The sequence below is a fragment of the Petaurus breviceps genome, unplaced genomic scaffold (genome assembly GCF_028583685.1).
Source record: "Petaurus breviceps papuanus isolate PSGF00001 unplaced genomic scaffold, PetGlider_PUasm1.0 90692, whole genome shotgun sequence".
Taxonomy (NCBI): domain Eukaryota; kingdom Metazoa; phylum Chordata; class Mammalia; order Diprotodontia; family Petauridae; genus Petaurus; species Petaurus breviceps.
In genome coordinates this window covers 9824740-9841666 of record NW_027187313.1, presented here as the reverse complement: position 1 = coordinate 9841666, position 16927 = coordinate 9824740, and the positions used below count along the sequence as shown (strand labels likewise).

General features: G+C 35.4%; 1 protein-coding gene and 1 pseudogene across 5 annotated transcripts in view; one reads left to right on the top strand and one right to left on the bottom strand.

Moving 5' to 3' along the window:
- Nucleotides 1-16927, top strand: part of DNM3 (dynamin 3) — a 708993-nt gene that overhangs the window by 1792 nt on the left and 690274 nt on the right. The gene's annotated exons all lie outside the window — the stretch shown is intronic.
- Nucleotides 14379-14631, bottom strand: LOC138144159 (small ribosomal subunit protein eS27-like; annotated as a pseudogene).

Genomic DNA, 16927 nt, shown 5'->3' with positions numbered 1-16927 from the left:
TCTCTCTCTCTCTCTCTCTCTCTCTCTCTCTCTCTCTCTCTCTCTCTTTCTCTCTCCTTCTCTCTCCCTCACTCTCTCCCTCTCTCCCTCCTTCCCTCTAAAACCTTTCCACCTTCATCTTTTCCTTCTCTTCATTCACCTATTATTTTGCTGCAGGTCCCAAAGATGACATTCTGTCCTGTTCAATTTGAATCTGAAAGATACTTGTGGTTTCTGCCATGACTCCTACTAGGGAATGAGGGAAGAACTGAAAGAACTACTTAAATAGGAACAAGACTTTCTGCCTCTGTGTAGTTATAGAAAGAGCAGATATACCTCACTGGCCTTGCTTGAATAGTCAAGACATTTGCTAGCTATACTTCCCTTTAAAACTTAATGAGGAGCTAAAAGTCTGTTAGCTATGTATAAACTAATCAGAAATGTATATTTTTAGAAAAGTGTGTAAGGGTATCCAAGAATCTCAAATATTTTTTTCTTGTTTAATGGTTTATGGTTCAAATTTTTTGGCGTGTCTAATTTATTAATCTTCAAAATTCAGAGAAAGTTGTATATTTCTATCTAGTCTGAGGATGGGTTTAAAAAGTGTTTTTTCCCCCTGTTTCTCCATAAGATACTTAAGGCATTTTAGAATTTTCTTTTTAAATGAATGACTATTTTCCTCATGTATTTGGAGGTAGTATGGTTAGCAACATAACAGGAACTATGTGCTGTTCAACTGCCTAATCACAAAGCTGAAGTGTACTGACAGCTGCGTAATCAGTCTACCTCCATTTATTCATTTGTTTTGAGGAATTATAAATAATAATGAAATTATAAAAATAATGATAGAGCATTTTGCTGACATCATCCTAGAAGGAGACTGAGGAAAAGTGAACCCAAAAGAAGTGCATTGTAATAATTCTGTGCTTTAGGATTGTCCTGCTGGTTTTGTGAAAAAGGAAATACCAGTGCATTTAAAGTGATGCCATTTTCAAGATCTGGGATTTGACTGACGATTTTGCTTAGCTTTATAGAAAATAAGATACTTTTCATTCCAGCATTTCAAAAACTGTGTGTTAAATCAAGATACTTTAATAGTGATTTGAATTATGCTTTGTTATTTATATAGATTATTAAGGAATTAGAATTTTAATGTTGTGAATATAAAGAGTTATATTTTAGAGTTTTTAATATTCTTAATTGGGAGAATTGGTAGTTCACATGAATTCTTTATTTGGAAAGACCACTTTGACTGACTTGTCAGTATTTGAACTCTACTTTTCTTTGTAATGCAGTGATAAGGTATTTTTCCCTCAGAGTCAACCTTGCTTTGACTTTGACAAGTCACAAGTATAGTGACAAACAAGTATTTTTTGAGCAAAAGAAGATATTTATTTTTGTATTAAAGAATGGAAAATAAGCTCATTATAGATTTCATGCAAATTCCTGCATTTGCTCAAGTTCGTAAATTATTTGTTGGTTTCTTGTGAGTTTTGTTAATAATTAATATTGTGATGTTGACAAAAAAGATGATTTTAAGGGAAATTCATTTGACAGATAAATTATAGCACTTGTTATTTGTGGAGAAGATACCTCTTTCTAGCAAAGCATGTATATTAGAAACTTACTTAGAATGAACTTTTGGCTATTAAACAACCATTAAAGAAGAGATTTTCTAATTATATGTAAGAGTAAATGGAGTAATCTGTTTTGACCATTGGCTCAGGCCAAAAAAAGCAAATGCATTCATTCCAATCACAGTGTTTTAGTCTCTAAATTTCATTTCAAATTTTTTGAATTAGTAGAAATAGAAAAGAACCCCTTTCATCCTTATAGTTTCCCCTTTTTATGTATAACAGTTAAGACTTCAACTTAGGATAAACCCACTGTGTATAGCAATATCAAGAGATCACGGCTGCTCTTTGTAAATTGCTTATTATTCTAGAAGGCTTACGTAGAAAATGATGTGACTTCTTAATAATTTATAGACATCATATCTTTTGCAGTGGATTAATAATATTGCCTTCTTCCCAAATTATCTGTGTACATTGTTTCGTCGCCACTGAACAAGTTCATATGTGGATTTCTTTAAGCTGCAATTGTAAACTCAGTGACAGGATTTTTGATTTGTTATGAATAAGCAGTTATAAATGATATACTTAATGTTGATTTTTTTTGTTAAATAATGAGTAAGTATGGTAGAGTAATGATGAAATGCTAAGGTTCAAGGTGCACCCCAAAATGTTGGTGTGCAAGGTTGTTCCAAATGAATTCATTCTGGTTATCTCCAAATCAAGTACAGATGTTTATTGGGGGCAACACACAATAGTGAAACACAACACAACATACAAAGCAGTCTCCTTTGTCTCTGAAGGGAGATGAAGCTTAAGGGAAGCCCCAGCTTGAGAAGGATGCCCTCTATTTAAGGAAGATGCTCCACCAAGGGGTACACTCTCCAATTAAGATAAGAAATATGCCCTTTAGCCAGGAGAGACTAGGGATTCTTTTAGAATAAAAACTGACATGGGTGGGGAGATGACCTAGGACAATAGTTTCAGAATTTGGGGCATTATCTATCCCATCACTCACCCCAGGATGAAGGGCAGTGGGGAAGAGCCTCCCTGTTAATTACCATTGACCAGCCTACTTGAATATCATTGTTTCCTAAAGTGACTTTAAGTGGTACTTGAGATAATGGTCTTCTCATTGACCACTATCTAAGAATCCTTAGGCTCTCCTGGTGAGGGGGCATCTTCCTTAATGGAGGGTGTCCCCCTTATTGGGGCATCTTTCTTAAGCAGAGAGCATTCCCCTTAATATGGGGTTCCTCTTAAGCTTCATCTCCCTTCAGGGGCAAAGGAGCCTGCTTGGTATGTTGTGTTGTTTTTTTTGCATTGTATGTTACCCCCAATAAACATCTGTACTTGATTTAGAGACAACTTGATCAAATTCTTTTTAGACAACCCAACATTTGGGGTGTACCCTGAAGCTCATCAGTATGAATAATAAAACTTATCAAGAAGGTGAATTTATGGAATACTTAAGAAGCATGACGTTAATGGAAAGAAGCCTGGATTCATAGTCAAGATCTGGGCTCAGTAACTTATATTGTGCTCTGCCAAGTAGTTTGGTTTAAGTAACCAAGAAGTCAGTCTTGCTTTCCATCTTTAATGTATTATGAGGCATTGTGGTGGAGTGGGTTTGGATTTCTAGTCAGCAGGGACTAGGATTCAAGTATTGTCACTGACTGAATAGTTGTGTGACCACAGGCAAGTCACCCCCTATGAGCCTGATTTTTCTCATCCATAAAATGGGGGTATAAACACATGTAGTACTTAGCTATCTGTTGCTGTGAGGCTTAAATGAGACAATATACACAAAATGCTTCATGAACTTTTAAGTGATATATAAATGCCAGTTATTATTTATCAGCAATAAGTAATAGCCCGTGTTTATATAGTGCTCTAAAAATTTACAAAATATTTTACATACGATCTCATTTGTTCCTCCCTCACAAGAACCCTGTGAGGTAGGGCTATTATCTTCCCCATTTGACAGATGAGGAAACTGAAGCTGAGTGACTTGCCCAGGGTTGTGAAGCTAGTAATTGTCTGAGGCAGAATTCACATTTGGTCTTTCAGACTCAAGATGCTGGTGTTTACCTGTGTCTTTTATTTTTTTCTCTTGGTAGTAACGTGAAAACTAACTCTGGCCACTTTAGGAGACAAGGTTATATAACATTGTCAAATAGTATTAGAATCACCTTAGAGTAAAAATAAATATTTTCCCCTACTGGCATATACTTTGTGAAGATCGCTTAAATATAATTTGTTGTTTTGAGAAGCTATATGTTTATAACTTGTTTATAAAGGTGCTAAATGAAAACTGTACTAGTTGCTAATGTGCAAGTGTTTTTAATGTTGTTCTTGTAAACTACTTCACAAGGCTCTTTGTGTAGATAGATGATTCCACCTCTTTTGATTCTAGCCTGAAGTAGTAAACAAATCTACTCAACATATGCACATTTGGTTTGTGACTAATGGGGAACAACTAACAGAGCTTTTTAGCAGCCTGATGTATTTTTTTAAAATCAAGCTATATTAAGTGGGAAACATTGATGTGTCACTGTCGAAGTAACCTAGTTTTGCTTCAGTATCCTAGGATTTTTACATTAGCTGTTCTAAGATGGGTAAGTTGAATATAGCTAAGTAATTTTTTTTGGTTGTTGTGAGATTTCCATTTGGTCTTTCCATGCTGATGCAGAGTGGTTGTAGCAAGATATTTTTAAAAAATTATATATATAGTATTAATAATCACAATAATAATTATTTACTTTTCTAAAACTGGTGTGGATTCTTCTTCATATTAATGCTCTTTAGCCAGATTCAAGAAGAATAGTCACATTTAGGGTACCTAGAAGTTTATCTTAACCCTACAATAGAAACTTAGAATGATCACTTTAGGCATTTAAATGTAAATGTTGTTACAGAAAATCCCACTAATTCACAATACTGTGTTTGGGTAGGAGGTGAAGGGACAAAGGTGGATATAAGGTGGAAGAAAAAGGTTATTTATGGTTTAGTCAAAATAGTAAAATGTGAGATGTTGAATATTTTTAGAGAAATGCAATTCTAGTATTTTCAAGTACTCTGCATATTACAAATTAGAATAAATGTTCACCAAACAAATTATAGTCACTTCTTAAAGCACATAAATTCTAAAGGAAATTTACTTAATGTCATATAAAACATGCCCAAGTTATCTGAAATTCTGGACTTGTGGTATATGATGTAATTATCTGTATTAATAGTGTTTGTTAATCACCATTTATTTTTAGTAATAATTCCTGTCCTGTCCAAAGAGCATACATATAGTTAAATACATTGAACACTATAGCATCTTCTTACTTTTACTGATTTAATCAAGTTGGTGGACAACTAGCTACCATGAAAAGTATTGATTTATCTTAATCAGTAATTAGCCTATTGTATCCTGTGTGGCCTGAACTTTTGTATTGTATTCTGTGATAGTTTTACCTTAGGGTTAGCTAGCCTACATGGGAGAAATTTGGGGCCCTGCATTCTGACAGGGAAACAAAAATCAGGTATAAATGGATATTTCATTCCACAAAGTAAACTGGACCAGTATTTTGCCATATGTGTATACACATATAAGCCACATGTACAATTTCAGGGCAACCTCAATTTAACTTAAAAGTATACTTCCCTAATCTCAATTATATTTGTAGTTTTAGCCTCTCCCAAAGTTTCTTTAACAGCTTTTGGCATTTTTAGTACCTAATCTTGTTTAGGAGGACTTATAATAAATATATTAAAAAGTTTCTGGAAAGGGACAATTATTTATTGGGCACCTGTTATGTGTGAGGTACTGTGCTAGGTCGCTGAGCATGATGCAAAGAAGTATAAAACCATCCCTATTCTAAAAGAACTTACAATTAAGTTTATTATAGAATCTTAAGATTTAGATAGAATTCGAGGGAACTTAGAGTTTGTCTAGTTCAACTCCCTCATTTAGTCAATAAGGCAGAAAACTGTGATCCAGAGAGGAGAAATGAGTTATCCAAGTTTACACAGTCAGTAGCAGAGCTGGAAATCAAACCCAGATCCTTGGGCTATTTTTTCTTTTTATTGTGTTGTAGGTAACAGAAAATATGAACAACTTTAGATCTCTATACCCACTTTCCTGTCTATATAAAATATGCAATTCCTTTATAATGAACTGAGGGCATCCTTGATAAGAGTTTTTGGTAGGAATAAGCAGGCTTTCAAAAGTGCTATCCTACAATGGGTCACATCTGTGCTGTTTCTCAATTGACTAAAACATATAAGGAATGTATCACACTGCCCTTATTGTTTATTGATTATGAAAAAGCATTTGATTTGGTAGAGAAAATACTGTGTTAAAGCTCTCTTTAAAAACATCTTTCATTCACGTGTTAAAATCACTCAAGTTTTCTAGAAAGGAAATAATAAAAAATATTACTAATGATGACAGAAATAATTCTGCTCATTGACCCTCATTATAAATATCAGGTGAAGCGTTAAATATCTGCTAGCTAAAGGTGTTTGCCACTGTCATAGAGGAGATTTAGGGCAGAGTCCCAGTTGAAGAGGATGGTGAGATCCCTCAGGTACTTGTTCTTGTCTTTGCAGATGACATTTTGATGATGATACTGTGTATCAAACCACAGAATACTGAAGAGCCTTCTGAGAGAGATTTGTGACCACTCAAAAACTGAACTGACCATCTACTTAGGAAAGGCCAAGTAGGAGAAGGCCTGTTATCCAGACCATGACATATAGTTGGATGGACAAACTATAGAGCTTGTCCATCAGTATGTATATCTGAGACAGATTTACAGATGAACAGGTATTTAGGCCCAGAACTGAGCAAGAATAGCAAAGTAGACTGAATTGCTTCCAAGAAATTGTGGGGTTTCTTTAACGATTCCAATATCTTAACAGAAACTTAAGTTCACCTTTTTAACACCAACATTGTACTGGTGTCTGGCAGTGAGATCCAGATTATGTGGTGTTTGAAGAACTGGTAATAAAAATCACATAGAGGGCAATGGAGAAGTACATGGAAGGTTTAAACAGGTGTGACATTTTACTAATGAAGAACTTAAAAATAGAAATAAAAGATATCATCAAGGAAATGTATGATAGGAAGAGGAGATGGGCTAGTCACCTGGCTAGGATAAGGGGTAACAGGTGAACCATGTGCTCCAGTTTTCCTCTTTATATCAGGAGAAAGCAGTTTGGGTGAATACCTTGTGGTGAGCTCACATGAGGACACAAACAAGAATTGTGTTGAATGAGCAGGCTTGAATATGACAAGTTTAGCTGGAGTGAACATCCACAAAGATGAGATCACATATCCATTTGAGTGTTTGAATGTGTTGGGGTCAAAAGGAGAGGAAGGATGCATGTTTGGGGTGAACATGGATGCTGAGGAGGAGGCTGAATCCCTCAGCCCTTATGCTTCTATTTTCTTTCAAGGGGAATGCTTTTTTAAACTGAGAAGGCTAAAACAAATATAATGTGTAGGGAATGGAAACCCTCCAAAAATGAGGAGATGGTCAGATAACATTTAGCTTTCCTCACTGAGTATGTCACCAGGTCATATGAACTAATTCCTATGATACTCAAACAACTGGTATAAATTAATGCTGAGCTACTTACCATCAATCATCTTTGAAAAAAGATTGGTGAAAGGGAGAGATGTTGCAGGACTGAAGAAGTAAAATTAATTTTTTTGTTTAAAGAAGGTAGAGGTTACAAATGATAGATTTATAGCAAGCAACTTTGATTCCTGGAAAAACTAGAACATATTGGGTTTTTTTTTGCTTTTTGGAGGGCAATTGAATTAAGTGACTTGCCCATGGTCACACAGCTAGTAAGTGTTAAGTGTCTGAGACCGGATTTGAACTCAGGTCTTCCTGACTGCAGGGGCGGTGCTCTATTCAATGCACCACCTAGCTGCCCCTTAGAACATATTGTTATGAGATCAGTGTAAGAACATTTAGAAAGGGAAGCAATGTGGAAAAGCTAACATGTTTTCATTAAGAACAGGTCATACCATTCTCCCTCCCCTCTATCAAAATGATCAGAGGAATGCTGTAGACATTCTCTATGAGATGCTTTCTGAAATCTGTCTTTTTCTTTGTACACAAGAAGAGATATAATCTAAATGATAGTACAATTAAACATATTTGGACCTAATTTAAAGACTGAACCCTTTATGCCAATTTGGACAGATGTCTTTAGTGGAATGCCCCAGGGATCTGTCCTTTGCTCTCTGATACTTAAAATTTTGTCATGACTAGGATAAAGCTATAAATACCATTCTTGTTAGGTTTACAGATGTCATAAAGCTTGAAGTGTTAACTAATGTGGATGATAGAGTTTACATCCCCCAGAATCTTGACAGACACTATAATAATGGGCTGAATTGAGTAAGATGAAATTTATCAGGAGCAAATGGAAAATTCAACACTTGGGTCCAAAAGATCAACTCTTATTATACAATGGAATGAAGTGGGATGTGATTGCAAGAGTTTACACATGAACAAGTGTTCAGGTGAAAAAAAAAAGCTGAACCTTTTTAGTGGACTGCATGCTCAATATATGTTAGAGTTTGACAGGATAGCCAAAAAACCTAATGTTCTGAAAGTTGCATTAAGAAAGATGTAGTGTCCAGAGGGAGGTCCTAGTTATGCTATACTCTGCCATGGTTAGATCATATCTAGAGCCTTTTGTGATGCTCGATTCCAGGCAGTACATGTTAGGAAAGATTATATACTGGCTGGATCACACCATTTGAGGGTGACCAGAATGGTGGAATAACTAGAGAGTTGTTATGTGAAAACAGGGTGTTGCACCTCAGGATCTTTAGGCCAGAAAAGAGTAGACTTAGGGAAGACAGAACAGCTTTATTCAAATATTTTTAAGGTTGTAATACAAAGGAAGGATTTGGTGGTGGTTCAGTGAAAAGAGTGCTGGATTCAGAGTCAGAAGATCTGGTTTCTAATCATTATTCTATCACTTAATAAGTGACCTTGGTCAAATTACTTCTCTCTGAATCTAAATTTGTCTCTGCACTTTCAATGAATTGCTTTTAGTTCTGTTGTTATGGGAAGGAGGGTAATGAACAGTAGTTATAGGTTTTAGAGCAGGAAAAGGCCTTCAAGATCATCTATTATATTCCAAATATATTTATATTCCAAATGAAAAACCTGATACCCAGAGGTGGCATTAGCTACATCCTGTAAGTCTTGGCATATTGTCTCATTGTGGTCACATTCTTTGATGAAATTTTCTATGATTTGTGCTTTGACTCACCAGTTTCTTAGGCTTAAATCATTGTCTTCCATTACTTTATTAATCATTTCTTCAGAAGTCATTTGTTAAATATAATTTTATTACATTGTATTCAGTACCAGATATATTTAATATTTTTGCATTTATACATTTGGTTGTGATAGTTTTATGTCCAACATATAGTCAATTTTTATGAAAGTCCTACGCACAACTGAGAAATATTTAAATGTCTTTCTATTCCCATTCATAAATCACTAGAGAGCTGTAATCTCTAACTTTTAAAAATTTTTATTCAGGTTCTTAAATTCATTTTCTTTGTTGTTAGTTTTGTATAGGTCTTAAAGGGATATATCGGCATCTTCTAATATTGTAGTTTTATGGTTTATTTCTCCCTTCACTTTTTTTTACTTCTAAAAGATTAACTTTTATTCCAGTTGTAATAAAAGACTTGGGAGGATCCATAAGTACTTAATTCCAAAACAGTGTATTTCAATAAGTCACTTATGATAAAACACATTTATACCAGAGAACACACAGTATATACAGGTATTATTTCCACAATGGTAACAAACTTTGAATGAAGTTGACTTTTCCATTAATACAAAAATATTCTATAAATTACCTCTTTCTAAGAAATTTGCACTGAAATTCTTTTCTTCAAACAGAAGACGTTTCTGATCTAGTTTCAGTAATTAGTAGAATAACAGCTAGGTCCCTTAATCAGTTGTACCAATACCCAATTATTCTAACATCATTTTGAAACATTTAACAACCTTATTCCATACAGACATATATCTAGTAACAGGCAGAAAACTAGGCCAAATACCTATTTTCCAAGTTGTTCAAGATATTAAAAGGAATAAAATCTTAGACCGAATAACTCAGACCTTAAATACATATTTTATTACAGTAGCTCAAATGTATCCCAGCCTTAGTCAAAGGGATAATGATTCAACATTGTATCTGTACTTTCGTTTCACGAACTTCTTTTCCCTTTGTCTAATCATTTCCATATCATTCAGAAAGAATGTTCTATTCCTGGGATTTACTAATTTACCCAGTTGTTTGGAGTATGAAATGACCACACATTCAAATTGAAAAACAGCAAAATTTCATATATGATCTTTCCCTGACCACTTGCCTTGATTATAGAAATTTGCCATAAAAAGGAAAGGCAAGGACATGATTAGATAGAAGTCACAGTTTTGTAAACACACAGTATCAATTCCACCTCATAGTCAGAATCAGAATAGCCAGGTGAGAAACACTCCTTTTCTTTTCTTTCTTTTCTTTTTTTTTTTTATTAATTTGTTTGTTTACTTTTAGCTTACAAGATTCAATTCCACAATTCCTTGAGTTTCGCATTTTGTCCCCCTCCCTCCCCTTCCCCCATGGCAGCATACATTCACGTATAGGATCTGTAAATACTTTCACATTATACGTTAGTCAGGTTATAAAGACGGATTGTATCAGATGGAGTGAAAAATGGAAAAGAGGATGTAAAACCAAACAAGAAAAGGAAAAAGATCAGGTAGTTTGCTTCCATTTGGATATAAACTTTCTACTTCTTTCTCTGGATGCACACATTTCTCTCCATCATGAGTCTTTTGGGATTGACTTATATCACTGCATTGCTGAGAAGAATACAGTCTATCAAAGTTGGTCATCACACACATGTTGTGTCTGTAATTGTGTACAAATTTCTCCTGGTTCTACTTTTCTCACTCAGCATCAGTTCATATAAGCCTCTCCAGGTAAATATGAAGTTGATCTGCTCCTCGTTTCTTATAGCACAATAGTATTCCATAACATGCATATACCACAGTTTGTTCAGCCATTCCCCCAATTGATGGCTACCCCCTTAATTTCCAGTTCTTTGCCACCACAAAAAGAGCTGCTATAAACATTTTTGTACATATGGGTCTTCCTCCCATTTCTATGATCTCTTTGTGATATAACCCTAGGAGTGGTATTGCTGGGTCAAAGGATATGAAATTATTTATAGCCCTTTGGGCATAATTCCAGATTGCTCTCCAGAAAGGCTGGATCAGTTCACAACTCCACCAGCAATGCATTAGTTTTCCAATTTGCTCACATCCTCTCCAGCATTTGTCATTTTCCTGTTTCATCTTAGCCAGTCTGACTGATGAGATGTGGTACCTCAGAGTTGTTTAGATTTTCATTCTCTAATTAATAGTGATTTAGAGCATTTCTTCATGTGCTTATAGCTATCTTTAATTTCTTTCTCTGTAAATTGCCTATTCATATCCTTTGACCATTTATAAATTGGGGAATGACTTGTATTCTTATAAATTTGACTCAATTCTCTGCATATTTTAGGAATGAGTCCTTTGTCAGAGACAGGTTGTAAAAATTCTTTCCCAATTTCCTACCTCCCTCTTAATCTTGGTGACATTGGCTTTGTTTGTACAGAAGCTTTTCAATTTCATGTAATCAAAATTATCCATTTTACATTTTATAATGTTCTTTAATTCTTGTTTAGTCATAAAGTCTTTCCCTCTCCACAAATCTGACAGGTAAACTATTCCTTGTTTTCCAAGACTGCTTACAGTATCAAGATATGTACCTAGATCATGCATCCATTTAGACTTGATTTTGGTATATGGTGTTAGATAATGGTCTATGCCCAGTTTCTGCCATACTATATTCCAGTTTTCCCAGCAGTTTTTGTCAAATAGTGAGTTCTTATCCCAAAAACTGGGATCTTGGGGTTTATCAAACAAAGATTATTATAGTCTTTGACTTCTGAAACTCGTGTGCCTAATCTATTCCATTGATCCACTCCTCTATTCCTCAGCCAGTACCAAGTAGTTTTGATGACTGCTGCTTTATAATACAGATTGAAATCTGGTATAGCTAGTCCGCCTTCCCTAGCATTTCCTTTCATTAATTCCCTTGACAATCTGGACTGTTTATTCTTCCAAATGAATTTTTTTTACTATTTTTTTCTAGCTCTATAAAGTGGTTTTTTGGTAAATTAATTTGTATGGCATTAAATATATAATTTAAGTTAGGTAAAATAGTCATTTTTATTATATTAGCTTGACCCAGCCATGAGCAATTGATATTTTTTCAATTAGTTAGGTCTGATTTTATTTGTATTAAAAGTGTTTTGTAGTTGTGGTCATATAGGTCCTGGGTTTGTTTCGGCAGGTTGATTCCCAAATATTTTATAATTTCTACAATAACTTTAAATGGGATTTCTCTTTCTATCTCTTGCTGTGGAATTTCATTGGAAATATGTAGTATTTATGTGGGTTTATTTTATATTTTATATCCTGCAACTTTGCCAAATTTATTTATTGTTTCAAGTAGTTTTTTACTTGATTCTCTAGGATTCTCTAAGTATATCATCATATCATCTGCAAACAGTGATATCTTGGTCTCTTCTTTGCCTAATTTGATTCCTTTGATTTCTTTTTTCTTCTCTAATTGCTACTGCTAACATTTATAGTACCAGATTGAATAAGAGGGGTGATAGTGGACACCCTTGTTTCACCCCTGATCTTATGGGAAATGCTTCTAGCTTCTCCCCATTACATATAATACTTGCTGATGGCTTTAAATAGATGCTACCTATTATTTTAAGGAAGGCTCCATTTATTCCTATAATTTCTAGCGTTTTTAATAGGAATGGATGTTATATTTTGTCAAAAGCCTTTTCTGCATCTATTGAGATGATCATGTGGTTTCTGCTAGTTTTATTGTTGATATGATCAATTATACTGATGGTTTTCCTAATATTAAACCATCCTTGCATTCCTGGAATAAATCCTACCTGATCAAAGTGTATTATTCTTGATATAAGTTGCTGTAGTCTTTTTGCTAATCTTTTATTTAGAATTTTTGCATCTATATTCATGTAATGCCATGCCAAGGCAACTTCCCAAGGTTCAAAATACCAGCATAGGTGCTCTCCATTTTATTCAGTGACAAATTAAGAACAGAGAGAATCAACATATAGCATAATTCAAAATATAGCATTTACCAAGTATGATTTAATCAAGTACCACCCCACCCCTGGACATTAGATTCATTTAATCAATCACAAAGTCCCTCTTCTAAATAATACTCTACCCCTAGGCTGTACATTCATTTAGTCCATCACAAAGCCCCTCTTCTCAAATGGAGATTAGTTTCCAATCATAAGTAAAGTACATTCATTTGTTTAATCACAGAGCACAAAAAAGTCAAAAGTTCCCCACCCTTGGATCACAATTGAATCTTCCCCAGAGTTACAACAAGCTTAAGCACAGAATTTAATACCCAAATGGAGGTCTTTTCTTCATCTTGACATGAGGCAAGTTCTCAGCAATCTTTGTTCCTGGGGAGACTGCAGAACAGTCCTAGGACCCCTGAAAACATTAGCAAAACCCCCTTCCAGGATTTCTGTAAACATACAACAACAAAATCCTTCTTCAGGGCTTCTGAACCAACAGAAAGGTTCCAAGACCTCTGCAACAACAAGACTGTCCTTCACCAGTGGACAAATCTGGCAAAACAACATCAAAACAGACAGACAAAGTACCAGCATAACAGCCATGTCTCCTCAGTCCTTGGCAGCTCTGGGTAGCAGCTCTCAAAAGTACTGGGCAATTCAAACTGGCCCTCAGTAATCCTCTCTGTCTCTCTGTTCCTCCAAGGTGCTGCTTCCAAAAGGTTCTTCTGCCTCTCCCTTTTCTTGTGTCTCTCTAAATTTATGTCACCATTTCCTCCCAGTTCATCCCTCTCTTTTCATGTCAACAAGTCCATCCCACAAGTGGGATTCACAAGCTCTGGGTTTTAACACAATCAAGCCAAAAACCAAGCCAATACAGGGGGATCTTTAAAATCCATTACTATTACAATTCATGAGGGAGATTGGTCTATAATTTTCTTTCTCTGTTTTGTCTCTTCCTGATTTAGGTATCAGTACCATATTTGTGTCATAAAAAGAATTTGGTAGGACTCCTTCTTCACTAATTTTCCCAAATATTTTGTAGAGTATTGGAATCAATTGTTCTTTAAATGTTTGATAGAATTCACTAGTAAATCCATCTGGCCTTGGAGATTTTTTCCCAGGCAGTTGACTGATGGCTTGTTCAATTTCTTTTTCTGAGATGGGGTCATTTAAGTAATTTACTTCCTCTTCAGATAATCTGGGCAACTTGTATTTTTGTAAATATTCATCCATTTCCCTAAGATTGTCAAATTTATGTGTATACAATTGGGAAAAATAATTCCTAATTATTGTTTTGATTTCCTCTTCATTGGAGGTAGATTCACCCTTTTCATTTTTGATACTCATAATTTGGTTTTCTTCTTTCTTTTTTTTTTATCATATTGACTAAGGGTCTATCAATTTTATTGTGTTTTTTTTTTCATAAAACCAGCTCTTAGTTTTATATATTTATTAATTCAATAGTTTTCTTAATTTCAATTTTATTAATCTCTCCTTTGGTTTTCATTATTTCTAATTTAGTATTTGATTGGGAATTTTTTTTGTATCAAATTTGTTTTATCCTTTACAGTTCCTCATTCATCTTGATTCAGTCATTAGTGCTGCTTTCATCTGAAGGAACATCCTTCTGTAAGCCTTGCCTTGCCTCCAGTAGGCTGACAGAGTACAGTGGAGCATCCGACACAGAGAACCACTGTTTGTGCGTGACTGAAGACTGGTGATTTTATAGCACACCGGGCACTTCACGTCCATGAAATACAAGTTTGGACTCTGCACCAAGCGCTTCTTTTTGTGCTTCTGCTTCTCCTCCTAGGGAGAGGGGTGCAGGAGGTCTTTCGTGAGAGGCATGTTGGCATGGAGATATCTTCACCGCCGGGAAAGCTAATTGGGAATTTTTAATTTGTTCTTTTTCTAGGTTTTTCAATTGCATACCCAATTCGTTGACCTCCCTTTTCTCTAATTTAATCATGTATGCACTCAGGGATATAAAACTTCCCCTAAGAACTTCCTTTAATGCATTCCACACATTTTGGTATGTTGTATCATTATTATCATTCTCTTGAATGAAATTACTAATTGTTTCTATAATTTCTTGTTTTACCCACTCATTCTTTAGGATTAAGTTGTTTAATTTCCAATTAGTTTTTAGTCTTTCCATGGCCCTTTATTGCATATAATTTTTATTGTATCACGATCTGAGAAGGATGTATTTAATATTTCTGCCTTTCTGCATAGAATTGTGAGGTTTTTATGCCCTAGAACATGGTCGATTTTTGAGTATGTGCCATGAACCGCTGAGAAGAAAGTATATTCCTTTTTATCTCCATTCAGTTTTCTCCAGAGATCTATCATACCGACCCTCTCTAAAATTCTGTTCACCTCCTTAACTTCTTTCTTGTTTATTTTGAGGTTGGATTTATCAAGTTCAGAGAGGGAGAGATTAAGGTCTCCCACTAGTATAGTTTTGCAGTCTATTTCTTCCTCTAATTCCTTTACCTTCTCCTCTTGGAATTTGGATGCTATACCACTTGGTGCATATATGTTAAATAATGATATTGCTTCATTGTTGATAGTGCCTTTTAACAGGATATAGTTTCCTTCCTTATCTCTTTTAATTAGGTCATTTTTTGCTTTTGCTTTATCTGAGATAGGATTGCTACCCCTGCTTTTTTACTCTAGCCTTTTACCTTTACCCTGTGTGTATCCCTCTGTTTCAGATGTGTTTCTTGTAAACAGCATATTGTAGGATTATGATTTCTAATCCATTCTTCTATCCATCTCTGTTTTATGGGAGAGTTCATTCCATTCACATTTACTGTTATGATTGTTATCTGTTTCTTTCCCTCCATCCTATTACCCTCCCCTGTTAATGCTCATATTTTTCCCCTTCTCCCTTCCCCCCTAATAGTTTTCCTTTTGACTACCACCTCCCTCAGTATTCCCTTATCAGTCCCCCTCCCTTTTCTTCCCCTTTCCCCTTACTTCTTCCCTCCCTACTAACACCCCCCCTCCCCCTTTCGTAGCCCTTTTCCCCTCCTACTGCCTGTAGGATATTTTTATACTTAATGAAGTATGTTATTTCTTCTTCGCACCAACAGTGACAGGAACAAATCTCATGCAAAGCTCCTCTCCCTCCCCTCTTTCCCTCTAAAATGATACTTTTTGCATTTCTTCTCCATAGAGTCCTTTGCTTAACTGGTTGTTTTTCCCTCCTTTCACCAGAACCAATGAGGGAAAAGTTCATATGATTCTCATCTCCCTCCCTTTTTTTCCTCTGCTGTATTGCTTTTATGCCTCTTTGTGTGGCATAATTTACCCTTTTCCACTTCATTCATTTCTCTTCTTCCATTGCAGTCCCTTTGCAGCCCTTAATAAGATTTTTTTTAATCGTCATTTTGTATATTTTATACCCATACCCTCTACTCTTGCATCTCATAATTGGAAGTTGAATTTTCCATTGAGCTCTGGCTTTTTCATCACAAAGGTCTGGAACTCTGTTATATCGTTGAATGTCAGTTATTTTTCCATTGAGGTATTTTACCTCTTTTTCTAATTTTTCATTCTTGTTTTGTTTGACTAATTCTTGGTTCCTCATAGAGTTGTTTCAATTTGGTTGATTCTAGTTTTTAGCAAATCATTTTCCTTGGTTAATTTTTGGAGCTCCTTTTCCATATCATACACTTTTCTTTTTAGAGAGATGTTTTCTTCATTATAATGTTTTTCTAATTCTGCAATTTTGGTTTTAAGAGAATTATTCATTTTGTCTTCTATCTCTCTCATTTTGTTTTCAAAGTTCCTTTTGAGCTCATCTAGGAGAGCTTTCTGTGCTTGGGACGCGTTCCCTGTTGATGTTTCAGCTGTGGGTGTGGAGTCCACATTGTGTCCCTCAGAGTTTGGTTCCTCCCTCTGAGGATAGTAGGACTCCAGAGTCTTTTAGTCTGCTTTCTACCCATTTTGATGCAGGGCCTAGCCACGCCCTTCCTCTAGGGATCCCAGGCCTTTACTGTTGAGGGTTTTGCCCTGGGGCAATAGTTACTATGTTTTCAGAGGGGGAGGGGGGGGTTGGAGCAGGCAAGGTTCACTCTGTCATCCTGGTTTTTGGAGGTCCTTATAGGGGCTTTTTTTTTTTTTAATTTCTGGGCTA